Source organism: Blennius ocellaris (genome assembly GCF_963422515.1).
Source record: "Blennius ocellaris genome assembly, chromosome: 20".
Lineage (NCBI taxonomy): Eukaryota > Metazoa > Chordata > Actinopteri > Blenniiformes > Blenniidae > Blennius > Blennius ocellaris.
Genome location: NC_137669.1, coordinates 20,845,213 through 20,860,053, shown reverse-complemented (window position 1 = coordinate 20,860,053; position 14,841 = coordinate 20,845,213). Strand labels below are relative to the sequence as shown.

General features: G+C 45.1%; 1 protein-coding gene across 11 annotated transcripts in view; it reads left to right on the top strand.

The window, feature by feature from the left end:
- Positions 1 to 14,841, top strand: part of macf1a (microtubule actin crosslinking factor 1a) — a 188,620-nt gene that overhangs the window by 19,359 nt on the left and 154,420 nt on the right. The gene's annotated exons all lie outside the window — the stretch shown is intronic.

The following is a 14,841-nucleotide window of genomic DNA, read 5'->3' as shown; positions in this document are numbered from 1 at the left end:
CCTCATTGTTGGCCTACATCAGTTTGGGGCAAATTGCACGAGCCTGACTGGCTTGTTATCTGTGTGATTTAGATTTTTAAGAGACCAGAGGAAGCAGTTTTATGAAGTCCCTCTTCCTCTTCCTCCTCCTTCCACCAGCTCAGGGAAACGTCTCCACATGGCGTCCTTGTTTGCTGTTTGTCCTGTAAATATCAGAGCTGTTGTGCCTGGAAGCCGGGGGAAAGGTTGTGCTTCTTTTTTTTTTTTTTTAAAAAGACGAGAAATCAAACCTGTGCCTGTGGACCTTTTCGTGGGAGTCTGAGGCATCGTCACCCCCCCTGCAGCGGTGGCTTAACCCCCGGCTTTCAGATTGTCTGTTTTATAATCCCAGTGACTGGGGCGCTTTAAAAATGAATGCCTCTACTGAAATTGACTGTTGGGAGGGGGGTGTGTGTGTGTGTGTGTGTGTGTGTGTGTGTGTGTGTGTGTGTGTGTGTGTGTGTGTGTGTGTGTGTGTGTGTGTGTGTGTGTGTGTGTGTGTGTGTGTGTGTGTGTGTGTGTGTGTGTGTGTGTGTGTGTGTGTGTGTGTGTGTGTGTGGAGGATGGGGGTGCTGACAGCCAATAGGCTTGGGTCACATCTGTGATGCTGGCACTGATGAAAAGGAGGTGGGTTTTTAAATTATTGATCGTTATAACGAAACTAAACTCCTTGGGGTTTGAGCCTCTGTGTGCTGCTGTTAAAGGTGTGTGTGTGTGTGTGTGTGTGTGTGTGTGTGTGTGTGTGTGTGTGTGTGTGTGTGTGTGTGTGTGTGTGTGTGTGTGTGTGTGTGTGTGTGTGTGTGTGTGTGTGTGTGTGCGTGTGCGTGTGCGCGTGCACGTGCACGTGCGTGTGTGTGCGTGTACACACACTGTGGCGTCCCAAGGTTTGATATTGGGACGTTTTCCCCACAAATGACCCACAAGGAAAGAGGCCCTGCTTGAGGCTGTTTGCTGTGGCAACAGTGAGCTCGACCTGCGTGACTTGCCGGGGCTGAAATAAGTTCTCTATTGAGGGGAAAGTGAAAACGCGGATCACAGATATCTGCAAAACACTCCCATCAGGGCGTTAATTTGCTGACGTCTTCCTCCCGTCCAGTTTGGCCCCAGTACACTATTGGTCGGGGACACGTGGAGATATAAGTAAGAGCCTCTGATGTGCCTCATAACTCAGACGGTACAAAGCCGACACTGTGAGAACCGGCGGGACGTATTTTACCGAGATACAAGAGCCGTTTATTTTGGTGACCGGAGTTAATTGCTGGTTTGATAGCGAAACAGGACTTTCCCCTAAATCTGTCTCCGTCTCACACGTCCACAAGGGATGGACTCTGGCTCGCCAGGCCGTATCGCAGCCTGGCGTGAATCATTGCCCTCGATTAAAGTACCTCTGCTTGGTTTCAGTTTTATCTGTGGGCAGGTGGGGTTTTTTTTGTTGTTTTTTTTTCCTTTGATAAATAAGTCAAACATGACAGGCGCTTTCTTCCCCACATGAGAAGAGGAAGGAGGCATCGGCACATTGATTGAATTGAGTCTCTTGGGACTTATTAGAAATGTCAGTGCATAACGGTCTGAACATCCCAGAATCAACACATCAATACAGTCGGGGGTTTTTTTCTCTCACTGGGCAACCGGCAACCTTTGGCCATGACTTCACGCGTACGTGTTGGAGTTTCTTTGTTTTCCATCTTAATTCTGAACCAAAGGGATTTTCTATTGTACAAAAACTCCCAGTAGTTGATTTCTAATAGGCCAAGAGCTCTTGGACGCCTACGTGTTTAGTTATTTTTCTTTCTCATTGACTTTTGTCAAATTGTACCTGACCTGCTGCGGTGGTCCAAACGCTGCACTTCAATATAATGTGAACTTGTTTGTCTTTTGTTTAGTTGATCAAATTATGGATTAATGTCTCACGGTCTTGTCATAAATCATCTTGCACTGTGCCGTTTACATCATCGCTTAAATTAGGTGATTGCCCCAGACACCGGATAATCAGATTTTCACCGGTTTAGACATGGATTTATTTCTGTAGAGTTGACACACGGGTGGATTTGTGTTACCCCAGGTATGGTTATTGACATTTCGTGGGATTCTTTTTGGATTGACGGGTGTTTTGTGCAGGACTTGGACTTGTGCGTCTGAATGCCGTCACACCCAAGCTCTCCTCCTTCATCGGGGCTATAATGAGGCTGTAACCCTATCAGTCTTACCCCGTGTCCTCTGGACTCGGTCTACCACAATAGTACGTGCGGTGGAATAGTGTCCTGTTCTGCAGTGACTGCAGGTTGTCCACTTTTACATACATGTTGCTCTTTCTCTCCCTCCTTTGCGCCAACAGTCACTAAAATCACAGCGATTCTTTCTTGTTAAACGTACCGCCGACCCTGTAAACCATTGTCCCCCGGGTGCTTGTTTACGCGAGTCGTCATCACGGTCGGCTGTGTGTGAGTCACTTGTCGCAGTTGTCTGGAAGAATAAGCAGAGAACTGGGAACTTGGCGTCCTGCTTGCAGCATCACTTCACTGCAACCGGAGGTCGACATTCGATACAGTTTAAATCATTCACAAGGGCGGTGGAGTGTGTGTGTCTGTCTGTGTGTGTGTTTTTTGCCACTGTGTGTATTTCTGCTCGCATGTGCAACAATAGCAGGATATCTTAAGCTGCAGCGAGAGGGTCATATATGGAAAAATACCCGGGCCTAGCTCAGAAACCACCATGAGTCAGTGGAAAAGAAGGTTTCAGGCAGATTGACGGCAACTTTTTGTTCACAGAAGTTGATCCATAATTTTTACGCAAGAGGCAGAGCTGTGTGTATATATATCCCTGCTCCTCTTCTTTCAATGATCCTAATTAAACGAGTATATTATTAACATTTACTTAAGCTTAAGAGCAGATTAGACGCGGTGCATGTTCATAAGCAGGTTCAGTGCTGTGGAAGTGCTTTCAGAGGCAAATGTAAGCCAGGAAACCCGGGAGGACGCGGAACAATTGAATGTTTTGGAAGCACAGGAAAGTCAGGAAGTCGCCAGTCGTAAAACGAGTCTTCTCCGAATATAGACACTAGAAAATGTGCACGTATTGGAGAGATAAACGTTGAAGGAAGGCCTGTGTTACACACAGCCGATTGTCTCGCCGTCATGTCACAAGCACTGAAATATATTGGCTGTTCCGTCAGAGCAATAAGATCCCTGGTTTCCCGTCCGGGCTCTGAAACCAAATCTTCCACATGTGTGTTCACACTGGTCACATTTGTCCCGGTCAAAAGGAGCCCTGATGTGATTGCGGTATTAGTGCGGTCTATTTGTGGCGATGCCATTGCCGTCACAGCCGTTCGGTTGAGCACTGAACCGAATCCAACATTGAATTGGGAGCTCAAGATTGGTCCAATTTGCAATCGCTCTCTGATATGGTTCCATTAAAGTCAGACTTGAGTTATGAACGCTGTGAACGATGTGAGCAGAACAAACACGGGGTTGACTGTAATATTGTTTCTGTTCCGTTTCCTTCATGCATTTCTCTGTCAGTCCGTCTGATCTTGAACTTGTAACACCCCCACCAACATGTACAATCCAATATGCTTTGCTTTTCTGGTTGTGGAAGTTATTCCACATAACACTCATGAACATTGACATTGACCTACCTACCTAAGTGGGCTTGACCTTTTCCTGCAGGCCTTTGGCTGAGGAAGGCGTCACGTTTAACACCTCTAACTCATGAGTCCACTGGCAGTGCCGACTCCTGGCAGCTCCTGCGACTCCACGTCTGTGTGTGTGTGTTTGCGTAACGTTTGTGTGTCGACTGTCCGTGCTGGCATGCGGCTGCAGTGTGAACGCTGTTGTTGTTGGCCCGTCACGATTAATGTTCTACTGTAACGTTTGTGAGTCGCGCTCAAGCTCACAATTGCTGACGTTCACTCAGACGGATGCTGTTTGCGTCTTGAGGTGCTGATGCTCTTCAAGTAGAAATCCTGACTCGAGGCTGTTTCTCCAGCGTCACAGCAGCTTTACACAAAAGTGCTCAAACCCTGTGACCTGTAAACCACATTACATGATGTTCATCCTCCCACACTTTGAAGACTTCTGGGTTAAGCTGACGTATAGTAATGTGCATTATGGTCCTGAACTGAATTCTTTTGGCTGTCAGTTGTTTGGTTTTACATTAAATGTCCTATTTTGGGAGAGATTTGACATTGTCCCAATTAGAATTGCAAGTAAACTTAAAGTTGTAAATTGAGTAGTGAAAGCTATTTTAATCAAGAGGTCAAAGAGGCATTTTGAATGTCGCTGTGAGGAACTGAGAGAACCATTTGTAGATCCAAGGATATGAATAGACTCGTCTGTGCTTCGAGGTAAAGTCTTATCACAGACGTGATCCCAGTCAGAAGACCCACAGCCGAGATAAGGAATCCCACGTAAACACCGACTGGAACCTGTTCCACAAACATCTGAATCACGGTCATTGTCGGCTTTAAATTACCTTCTCTTGAAATTACTCATGTGGAAAACGTATCACAGCGTAAACAGTAAAAGTGATATTATTGTGTATAGAGCTCTCTTGTTCCACGCCGTACGCCCTCATGTGAAGTTCAAGGCCCTGAAGGGACTGAGGAAGTGCACAGACTTACCAGGAAGGGTTTGCTGACGTCCCACATTTTCATTAAATACAGGAAGCGTCGGTCCTGCTTCTCGCGTCTCTCTCCATGTTACTACCTGCTTCATCTTTTTCAATTTCTGCTAAAATGCATCCGTTGCTGCTCTCAATCTTTATGGCTCTGCTTTAAAAAAAAAAAAAAAAGTGCAGCTTCTGGACCGACGTGACCTCATTAGAGGCTAAATTAGGCCTTGAAATGTCAAGATTAGATGCTGGACAAAGTGTGGAAATCGTTTATTTCCTCCACTGGCTGATTAAAGGAGGCATTATTAAAAAATTAGAGGCAAAGAGCTGATTCATGTCGTGAGACGACGGAGCACAGGAGAATAAGAGGGAGCTGTGAAGGAAGGATGATGATGGAGGTGGTTGGAGAAGAGAGGCAGACATGGGAGCTTGTCTGTCGGATCATTGCAGCTGGATTTTTCCACGTGGCCTAGTTTTTCCTCTCCAGTTCCCTCGCTCCTGGTTTCCCCTACTCAATAGATCTCTGCCCGCAAGAAACCAACCTCCTCCTGCTCCCCCCTTTCATCCCTTTACTCCTGCTTATCGTTCTCTTTTTAAGATCAGACCGGTTTTCTGTCCAGATGTTCTTGTCTCTTTCAGTGGTCGTCCACTGAAAGACAAGAGACGTCCATTAGGTTGTATGCTACATTTCATACTAAACATCCCTTTGCTGCTCACTTCTGCTGATAATAGCTCTTTCATTTGCCCTCCTCTGTAATTCCGTCTCTGTCATGGCCCATTTTCTCTCTCCGTATCGATTTTTTTCTTTCCTTCCCTTCCCCTCCCTCCCTCTCTTTCCTTTTCCTCACTTTCTCACGTGCTTATTTCATTACCTCCTAATTATTTCACTCCGTTTCTATGGCTCCCTCCTCTTTCTCTCCCCATCCCCTGCTCCTGCCCCCCCCCCCCCCCCCCCCCCCCTCCCCTGACTGTTTTCCCACGTTACTTCCTGTTTAGTCACATTCTCCACAGCAGCACCTGACTGTGTCGGCAAGGAAAAGCAAGCGCTGTCAGAGCGACGGCAGGGAGAGCAGGCGCTCACCGAGCCGGTAGCCCAGTGCTGCTGGTTGTCAGCAGAGAAGGGAGGGAGCGGGGGGGGGGGGGGCCTTCAGGGAAATCAAAAACCCTCCCAGATCCACGGACTGTGCCTGGGGGCCTCCCCACCCTGCTGGGACTAAGTGGCTGTTATTAATGCAGCGAGAATGAGAAGTATGCGAAACGTCCCGAGTCGTGGTGGTCATTGTAATGCAGATGACAGAGGGAGCGTTTGAAGGACATTCAAGAGTATTAAAACGCAGGAATTAAGTGGAAAATATGGAGGAGAAAAGGGAAAATAAAGGCAAAATTGGCTCTAGTGAGACCACTTAAGAAGGCTTCTTAAATTCCCCTTTACATGAATCCAGTAAAGCAGTGGCTGAAAACGGTGCTAAAGAATAACGAAAAAGATCAAAGCTTTCTGGAGGTGACGTCTCACTTTGTGCAAATTTGAAATGGTGCTTGTGGTTTGTTGTCTTTCAGTCTCTGTAGTGAAGTTTAGTCTGTGTGAACACATTTAACGGTGGATCAGTTTGTCCTGAAGCACCTTCAGACATTGCGAGATCCCAGCGTGTGGATGAATATATATATGTATATATATATATAGATATATGAATGAACAGCCGCAGAGCGACGACACGCTTTGATACTGAGGTTTTAACATCCAGTCTGTGTCACGACTGTTGCATGAAGGCCGTAACTGTTGAAAATTTCTCACAGCACAGTGTAACTATAATTATCTAACCATGACTCCCATCTTCAAAGTCAGCTGAGGGATGGTACTTTTTTTTTTTAACGCTGTGGTTTATGGGCTCCTCCAGGATCTGGGTAAAAGGGGATCGTATGTGAAACTTTCTCCATATGAGTGAAATTGTTTGACCATTTTTAAGTAATTCACAGGTACTTTTTGTGTAAAAAGGTTATTCAGTGGCATTTTTTCCACAATAGCAACATGCATGGATAAAACTGTCTTTGTCAATCGCCGTTCATAAAGAGCAGAAGAAGATAAATATCTTTTGACTATTTTGATGCACATCAGCTCATTTTGTAAGTGAAAGAAACGTTTCCACCTAAAATTGTGAACGGTGTACGAACCTGCGGCACCAAGTGTGTAATTTGACGCGGCTGCTTTCTGTTTTGATGTTGAGAAGAAAAAAAAATACTTAAGTGTCAAAATGGAAATCCCTCTGGCTCTTCTCTCTTACATTCCCCCACATTTTATCTTCACATGCAGTAAATCTGTCGCTGTGACGTCCCCCCCCCCCCCCCCCCCCCCTTGTTCAGCTCGCAGCCGTCCTCCCCTCTCCAGCTTCTTACATAACCGGCATCCAGCTGATTTTTAGTAAAATAATCAATGAGCTCCATTGTGTGTGCGCGTGTGTGCGTGCTGTTGGACAGATAATTGACTCTGAATGGTCGTGAGGGCCGCAGTCGGCGAGTGTGAAATATTTGCTCCAACATATAAATGTGTGTGTTGGTGCATATTGAACAGTGGCCTCTCTCTTCTCCGGGCGGCAGCACAGGGCCTGTATTCATGTTTTCATGGCCGACTGTAGCGGGGAAGCCCGTGAGGCTGCCACACATCTTTGTAAAAACTTCCTCCCAGAGTTGTGTGGCGGCCGTGGACGCTGGGCGACATTTGTCCCGTCTCTGTCGGCGTTTCCTGGATGCTGGAAAAATAGAGAGGGGGGGGATCGCTTGCTGTGTGTCAGTGTGTGCATTCATTTGAAAGAGGGAAAGAAATGGGTCAAGATTATCAGGAGATGTTTCCATGCATGATATCTGTGTGTGTGTGTGTCTGTGTGTGTGTGTCTCCAATGGTTCGACCACTGAGTCACGGTCACGTCCGGGGTCAGACTGTGTCCATACATTAACACTTTTTATAAATACTCATTTTCCTTTCTGTTCTGACCCTCAGGCCACAGTTTTGACGTCGCCACACACACACATACACACACACACACACACACCCTTCAGTTGTAATGCCTGGTCAGTATGACTAAAGAACAGTTAAAGACAATTATTACCACAAATATCTTACCGTTAATCTCAGCCAGCCTGAATCCTACAGTGTGTAGTAACTTCAGTGTTTGTCCTGTATAAATGTTAATGACGCCGTCTGAGACCTTCAACTTAAGAAATCTGTCTGCCTGAGTCATTGTATTTCATTCCCTCTGCTCTCCATCTGATTCACCCACACTACGCCCAGTTTAAATGACTTTTCATCTTTTATTTAGTTTTATTGCCCGTTATCTTAATTAGTCATTTAATATAGCTTTATACGTTTTGGACGTGTTCCCTGATTCCCAATGATTCATTGTAATTGTTTGCATGTTTTTGTTTTTAACTGCTGATAGAAGCTGTAACTTGTATTTCAGCAGTGCAAAACATGCACACAAGAATTTCTGAGCTGTAGCACGTCCCACTCCAGGTCTCCATCGGTTTCTTTCACGCTCCTTCCTTTGAATTAACTCCAAAATGTTGCTCTCCATGCGTTTATCCACATATTGTCTCCTTCTCAGCTGCTGGTTACTGTTGCTGTAAAAGCCGTGAGGCTGTAAATGTGTCAAGAAGTAAGCTGTGGAGAGAAACGGTTGATAAATTAATCATGAACGTTGCTGTAAAAGCAATATAGGGGACAGCGGTTGTTCTGCAGTGAGCATCGATTGCTCTGGGCTGCACTCGCATATCCTCCCAGGTGGTCTCGCCGCCGTGCCCCCCCCCTGTAGGCCATCCCAGCTCTCTCTCCGCCTCTTGCTTTTCATCTTGAATCTTCTGGCCTCCCGTCATTTTCCTGCAATAAGATTTAGGATTTGGTCTTTTGAGACACGCTGGAAATATTCTTCTAGCTCCACCTCTCAGATTAGCCGGTGTTCTGAGGAACAGACAAGCTGCTGATGCTGCTTCTGTCTTCCAGGATCGACTCTCTTGTCTTTCATCTTCATCCAGACTTCTTTTCGTTACTACACCGTGTCTCTGCTTGTTCGTATCCATTGTCCTGGATAGAAGGCCTCGACTCTGGCCTGACCTTAATCTTCCACTTCTCTGCCCCCACTGTCAGCAGGGGGCCGAGGAGTGGGAATCCATACCTCTTCTTGTCTCTCCATCATCCTGTCACTTAGATGGATGCTACTCAATAAACCCGTAGTGTTGAGAAGGAAGCTGAGTAATAGGATACAGGCGGAGAGGGACGGCCGTATGAAGCAGTGTGAAGTTCATCCCCCCATAAGGTTTGTCATATTGCAGCTAAATATAAGTTCTGCCAGATGACTGGAAACCCAATGAATAGTCATTTTGAAATGAACGCAGGTGAAGAAGGAAAAAAAAAAAATCCAGAGTAAATAAAAGATTAAGTAGAAGAATCTCGTTTTTGTGGAGAAACGTACATCCTGCACACGCCCATCCTTCCTCGCCCTAATGACCGTGTGAACCGCCGCTCCCGTCCGATTGGACGTGCGTTTTTTTTTTTTTTTTTGTACTTGAATCCCGTGAGATGAAAGGAGGAGCTGAGTGGCCGTGAGCGTCGACCACGGCTTGTGACCGCCAGAGAACCAGGGTGACTTTTAATCTGCTCCAATTCCCTCAGCCTGTGACTCTCAGCTGACTGCACACTCACTGTGGGACGCCAGGTCACATGACCACTTAGCAGGTACACACACACACACACACGGAAGGTGTGTCTGCGTTGCACGGTTACCTTTCGTCTAATTTGCTCATCTGAGAAACGCTCAAGTTGTCAATTAGTGTTAATAAAGATCACTAATGTTGGTCACGACAATAACTCGTCTATTGATATTCAACATCAGGTGTTGTTTGTTGATGCGTTGCACACCATGAGCTTCTAAATAAATGTTTTACGGTTTGTGTAGGAAACAGTTGAAATATTAGCACTCTTATAATCACTTCATAAATAAAAAAGCACATTTCTAACCCAGCGTGGGTTTGATTTTCTTTTCTTGTATGAATTTTATGCATGAGGGCATTTTGCAGGGACGGCGCCACTTGGTGGGGAAGTGACACGGGGTTGGGATGATTTGGTTACGTATCGGAGAGAAAAGATGAGGAAGGAGCTGCCAGGTGGGAGGAGAAGAGGAAAACCAGTCAGGGTGGACGTTCATGTAAATGAAACTCTTCATTTGGCACATTGGATGACCTGTATTGAGACACACTAACATGTTACACACCTCCAACTCCATAGAAGTTTGTAATTGATGCCAGTTTTGGTGCTTCAGCAGTTAATTCAGCCAGAATGACGGTTTAGAAGTCAGGCCTCCCAGTAACTCGCCTCTCTTTATATCTTTCCTCTTCCCTTGGAGAAAGTAGTGCTGGACATGTTGTTGATGTGTAATTGTTTTAACAAGTTGTTGCATTGCTTCCAGCACTGTATTATATTGTGATATGTTGATGGTCCTTACCTTTGTGTTCATTAAGACAGTTTCCCTCTCCATCCTGTTATTGATGCTTTTTCACTCAGTATCATTGACAGTGCACACACACCATTAGCCGTGTGTGTGTGTGTGTGTGCTCATGCGAGGTGGTGTGAGGATTTGCCATTCAAATCAGGCTGTGCGGGGTAATCTGGTCCGTCCTGGCGGGATGTCACACAGACGGCCCCCCTGCTGGGGACGAGCACTAATCCCATTCATCCACTTTACTACACCAACGCCATGGCAAGGACCCCCCCCCTCACTCCCCCCCCCCCCCCCCCCCCCCCCCCCCGTCACCTTCGACTGGTCCGTTCCCTCACATATGGGTGTCTTTAGGGCTGTACCACTGAAGGCTCTACGGGGGGGGGTTATTGTGATCCTTATGTAATCCAGCATGGCGTTGACATCGTGGCGTCTCGCGGCCGTTGATTGGGTTTCAAGCAGATTTCAACACCGACCATCCTTCAGGGTCACGATGGGGCCGTTTAACGGGCGTCCTCCGTATGAACGGCAGTCGTCTCACAACGTGGCTTTTAATGATTCTGATGCACGTTGGACCTCTGCGCCACTTTTACAATGAGAGCAGCTCGCAGTCCCTTCTGTCAGCTTCTTGCCTTTTCGTGTCGGCAGCAAGTACCTCCTCCTCTCCTGGCGTTTTCTTATCCACAGTGAGGATTATAACACTGCAGAGACAAGCACTGCAATTTTTATTGGCGCTTGTGAGACGTGTTCTCCCAAACCCGAATGGTAATGGAGCGTAAACCTGCCTTTTCAAAGGGGATAAAGAGGATTTAGCCGTTTTTAGTCACTGTTCCTTTTGTATTACAAAATACACAGACGTATGTAAACCTTCAATCCGTCAAATACACTTTATACAGATTTTTTTTACATGACGTTGCATCAACTCAAAGGTGATAACAAGACTAGTACATTAAAAATACAAGACAGAAAGACATTTAGTACATAAACTCAGTGGTTAATCCTGTGAGAAAAACAAATGGACAGAAGAGATGTTTAAATTAAATAAATGTAATCGATATGCCTCCACAAAGTTATTGTTGCAGGCATTTTTAATACAATTTTATTTACCTAATGGTTTTGTTTCAGTTTATCAGTAACTTCTACAAATCTGCTTGATGCTTTTCAGCTTCATTTGGTTAAACTGGATTAAAAAAACTCAAGCAATTTCTAACTGGTGCATGTTTTAATGATTGAAAAGGCCGAACTAATATCAAAAGTCCAATTTCACCCATGAAAATGCTGGAATATGAATAATATGCTTATTTTCAGTGGGTGTTGACGGCATGTGTCCCGTCTGAGTCTGAATCAGTTTTACTTTATCATCTTATATTTATTTTATTTACTTTATTGTGCCCTTGATGAAATTATCATCATACGAGCTCCCGATTGTCTTGTTCACCCTCCAAAACATTACTTTCTCTGAAGCTTTGTGACATTTGTTGTCGAGCTGTAATTTCGCCACGACTCTCACTTGATGATTGCCTCTGTGTTTTCCTCTCCGTCATCTTTACTGGGTCAGCAGACAGAGTCGTCGTTTATCTCTTACAGCTTCAGCGACTTCTCTTAACAGGCTTTGCTTCCAATTGAGAAACTCTAAAATTACCATCCTGCAGGCGATGGCATGAGTATCAGTCGACTCATGTGATCCCCCCCAGTGTCTTTTATTATTGAGCTCTTTAGCAGATGGACGTCAGTGTCGATCGGTGGTTCATAAATGAAGGTTTCTGATCGATCAACCATCGTCTTAAGCGATGGATTGGTTTATTAGAGCTTCCTCTGCCAGCCTCGTCTTCCATAGGTAGAGGAATCATTTCCCCTTTTTAATAGAGGTTTTATTTGCTTAATCATCATTGATCACGGGAACACGATGGTCCCATTGACCTCCTTAAGGACAGGCTCTTATTAGCTATTCATGTGTAGTGTAGGATCAGATCACGGGAGTATTGATTGTGTGTGTGTGTGTGTGTGTGTGTGTGTGTGTGTGTGTGTACCTCACAGGATTTACCTCACATTTTCAAGTCAGACATCAGATCTAATTGCTTCGTGGCTTGACGGCATCAGGTCGATGGGTGTTGCTCAGCAAGATGAGACTAAAGGCTAATTTCTCTCAGACCAGGAGCTGAAATGTCTAAAGTTTGCAGGGATGAAGACGTGAGCAAAGTCTTTCATAATAATTCTGCATTTAAAGTTTGATCTCTGACAATACGGCACATCGTAATCTGGGTTAATTGCACCCACTTCTGCACACGCCGGTCGTACCTGGCAGGGCGACAACACGGGGAGCAACGGGAGCAGAAGAAAAGACCATCGGTCGCATGTCCCCAGACCAACGGATCCTATTTCTGCTGGAGAGGCGTCAGTGGGACGGATCCCGATGTAGTCTGGATGGCGTTTCATTAGTTTTAAGTCCCAGCAGGGTGCCGCCCTGTTCCACTTGATGAAACACTGCTTGCAGGTGTATGTCTGTTTGGTTTAGGGAAGATTTGTAATTGTACGTAGTGACTTGTACACACACTGCTACCTGTGTGTGTGTGCATTGGTGAAGAGCTTGACTTTGTTCTTGAATGCTTGTTTTATATGCAGCCACATGCCTACTTAAAGTGTGTGTGTGTGTGTGTGTGTGTGTGTGTGTGTGTGTGTGTGTGTGTGTGTGTGTGTGTGTGTGTGTGTGTGTGTGTGTGTGTGTGTGTGTGTGTGTGTGTGTGTGTGTGTGTGTGTGTGTGTGTGTGTGTGTGTGTGTGTGTGTGTTTACTCACTGACATTATGAAAATGTCCTTGTAGAAACGATATCAGGTCTCCACAACTTCAAAAAGGCAATTTTTAATGAAGAAGTAGTCGAATGTGACAGTTGGTCCAAACAAATACTCTATACTACTACTACTAATACTACTACTACTACTTGCAGACGGTGTGTGTAGACGTGTGAGATGATCCATGTTAGTAAACATTTACCTTTCTAGTTTGCTGTGTATGCATGTAAGCTGGCATGCAAAAATCAAGGGCGTGTTCGAATGTAATGTGTGATTATATATGTTAATGCACATATGAACTTAGTGTTTAAAGTGTGTCAGTGTGTGTGTGTGTGTGTGTGAGACCGCCATGCCCCCACTCTGGCTGACCTGCTCCATCTGTCAGAGGGTCTTTGCATGTTTTAATCACTCGACTTACCCTCAGAGACCTGAGGCCTGCAGGGCAACACCACCGGCTCTCCTGTCTGTCTCCGTCTTCATCTGTGGCCACTTCAGCTTCTATTTTATTTTTTTTATTGTTTTATTCATTTATTTTTTATTTTTTTTAACTTGGCAGACTTTATTTTTCCAGACTGGGATAATTCAGCACTGTGCCCTGCTTAGCCAAGAAGTAAATAGGAATAAAACAATGTAAAATAAAATAATAAGTGTTATGGGTGCACAGCGTGTAGCACAATTAAAGTGCACAGAAAATATTCATAACATCACACTGTTGTTTTGTTTGGTAAGGCTTGGAGTGCTCTGAGCTCCATTAGCTACTCGCTTAAATATACACTTTTCTATTGACTTCCAGTTGGATTGGATTTACAATTTATACAACTTCTCTGAAAAATAACAAGAAAACAAGAAAGTATTATTTTGTAGTTATAATTTTAAAAACAAACGTGTCGTTTCAGAGAATGCCACCATTAGGACAGGGGGGGATAATAAGGGGGGGGGGGGGGGGTCACCTCCTCTGCTCTCCACGTTAGCAGGTCCTCCGGATTTCCCGTCTGTCACCCCTCTTTTGCTAATCTCCCTCCCTCCCTCCCTCCCTCCCTCTGTTGTCGCTCGACGTTCCTCACGCTGCCTCTTCTCCTTTTTTAATCTGAGCGTTTTAATCGGACAATAACATTCCTGGAGGGGGAAGGAAAGATGGATGGATGGATAAATGGAGGCAGGGTGGGATAATGGCAACCTGCTTTTGGAGGTGTTAAAGGGTTGAGAGGCGGGGGGAGGGGGGGGGGGGGGGCATTTAGAACGGGCTGGTATATGATCAGTCACTTCAGTATGTTGTCGGCGTCCAGTGAGCATTAATGAAGGAGATGCTTGTAGCGTGATTGTAAAACTCTGGCAGCAAAAGATGTACCAGTGTTTTTATGTTTGGATGAATTCATTCATGTTTAGAAAATTCAGCTTTTTTGTTTTTGGCCATTGAAAATGTTCTCTGGTAGTTCTGGCACAAAGTAAAATTAATACAATGTCAATTTTTTTTATCATTATATAACATATGGCTGATATATTTATATATATATATGTTTTTTGGGAGGTAAAATGTCATCATCTACAGTCGATGCGTCCCTATGTGCTGTAACTATCAGGCTGAACGGGAAATGAATACTGCCGTAGTTTAAGGTTCTGTTTCCGTGGCAACCCTTTCAAGTGAAAACGCCAAACTTTCGTTGCGATTTGTGGGTGTGTTTACGCAACAACGGTGGCGAGAGCCACTGAAAATGCACCTTTATTGACAATTTGGAACTTTTCAAAAAATGCCCCCTGACTGATGGCGACAAATCTGGGCAGAAATTCTGAACGTACAGACGACTTGTATGAAGGGAAGCGACGTTTATTTGACGTTGCTAAAGCAAATTGGAGTTCACGTCGTACAAAATAACCCTTTGTACTGCTGGTTTAACTGTCTGTTGTACCTGCGTTTCATTAGCCTCGTCAAACGCTTTAAT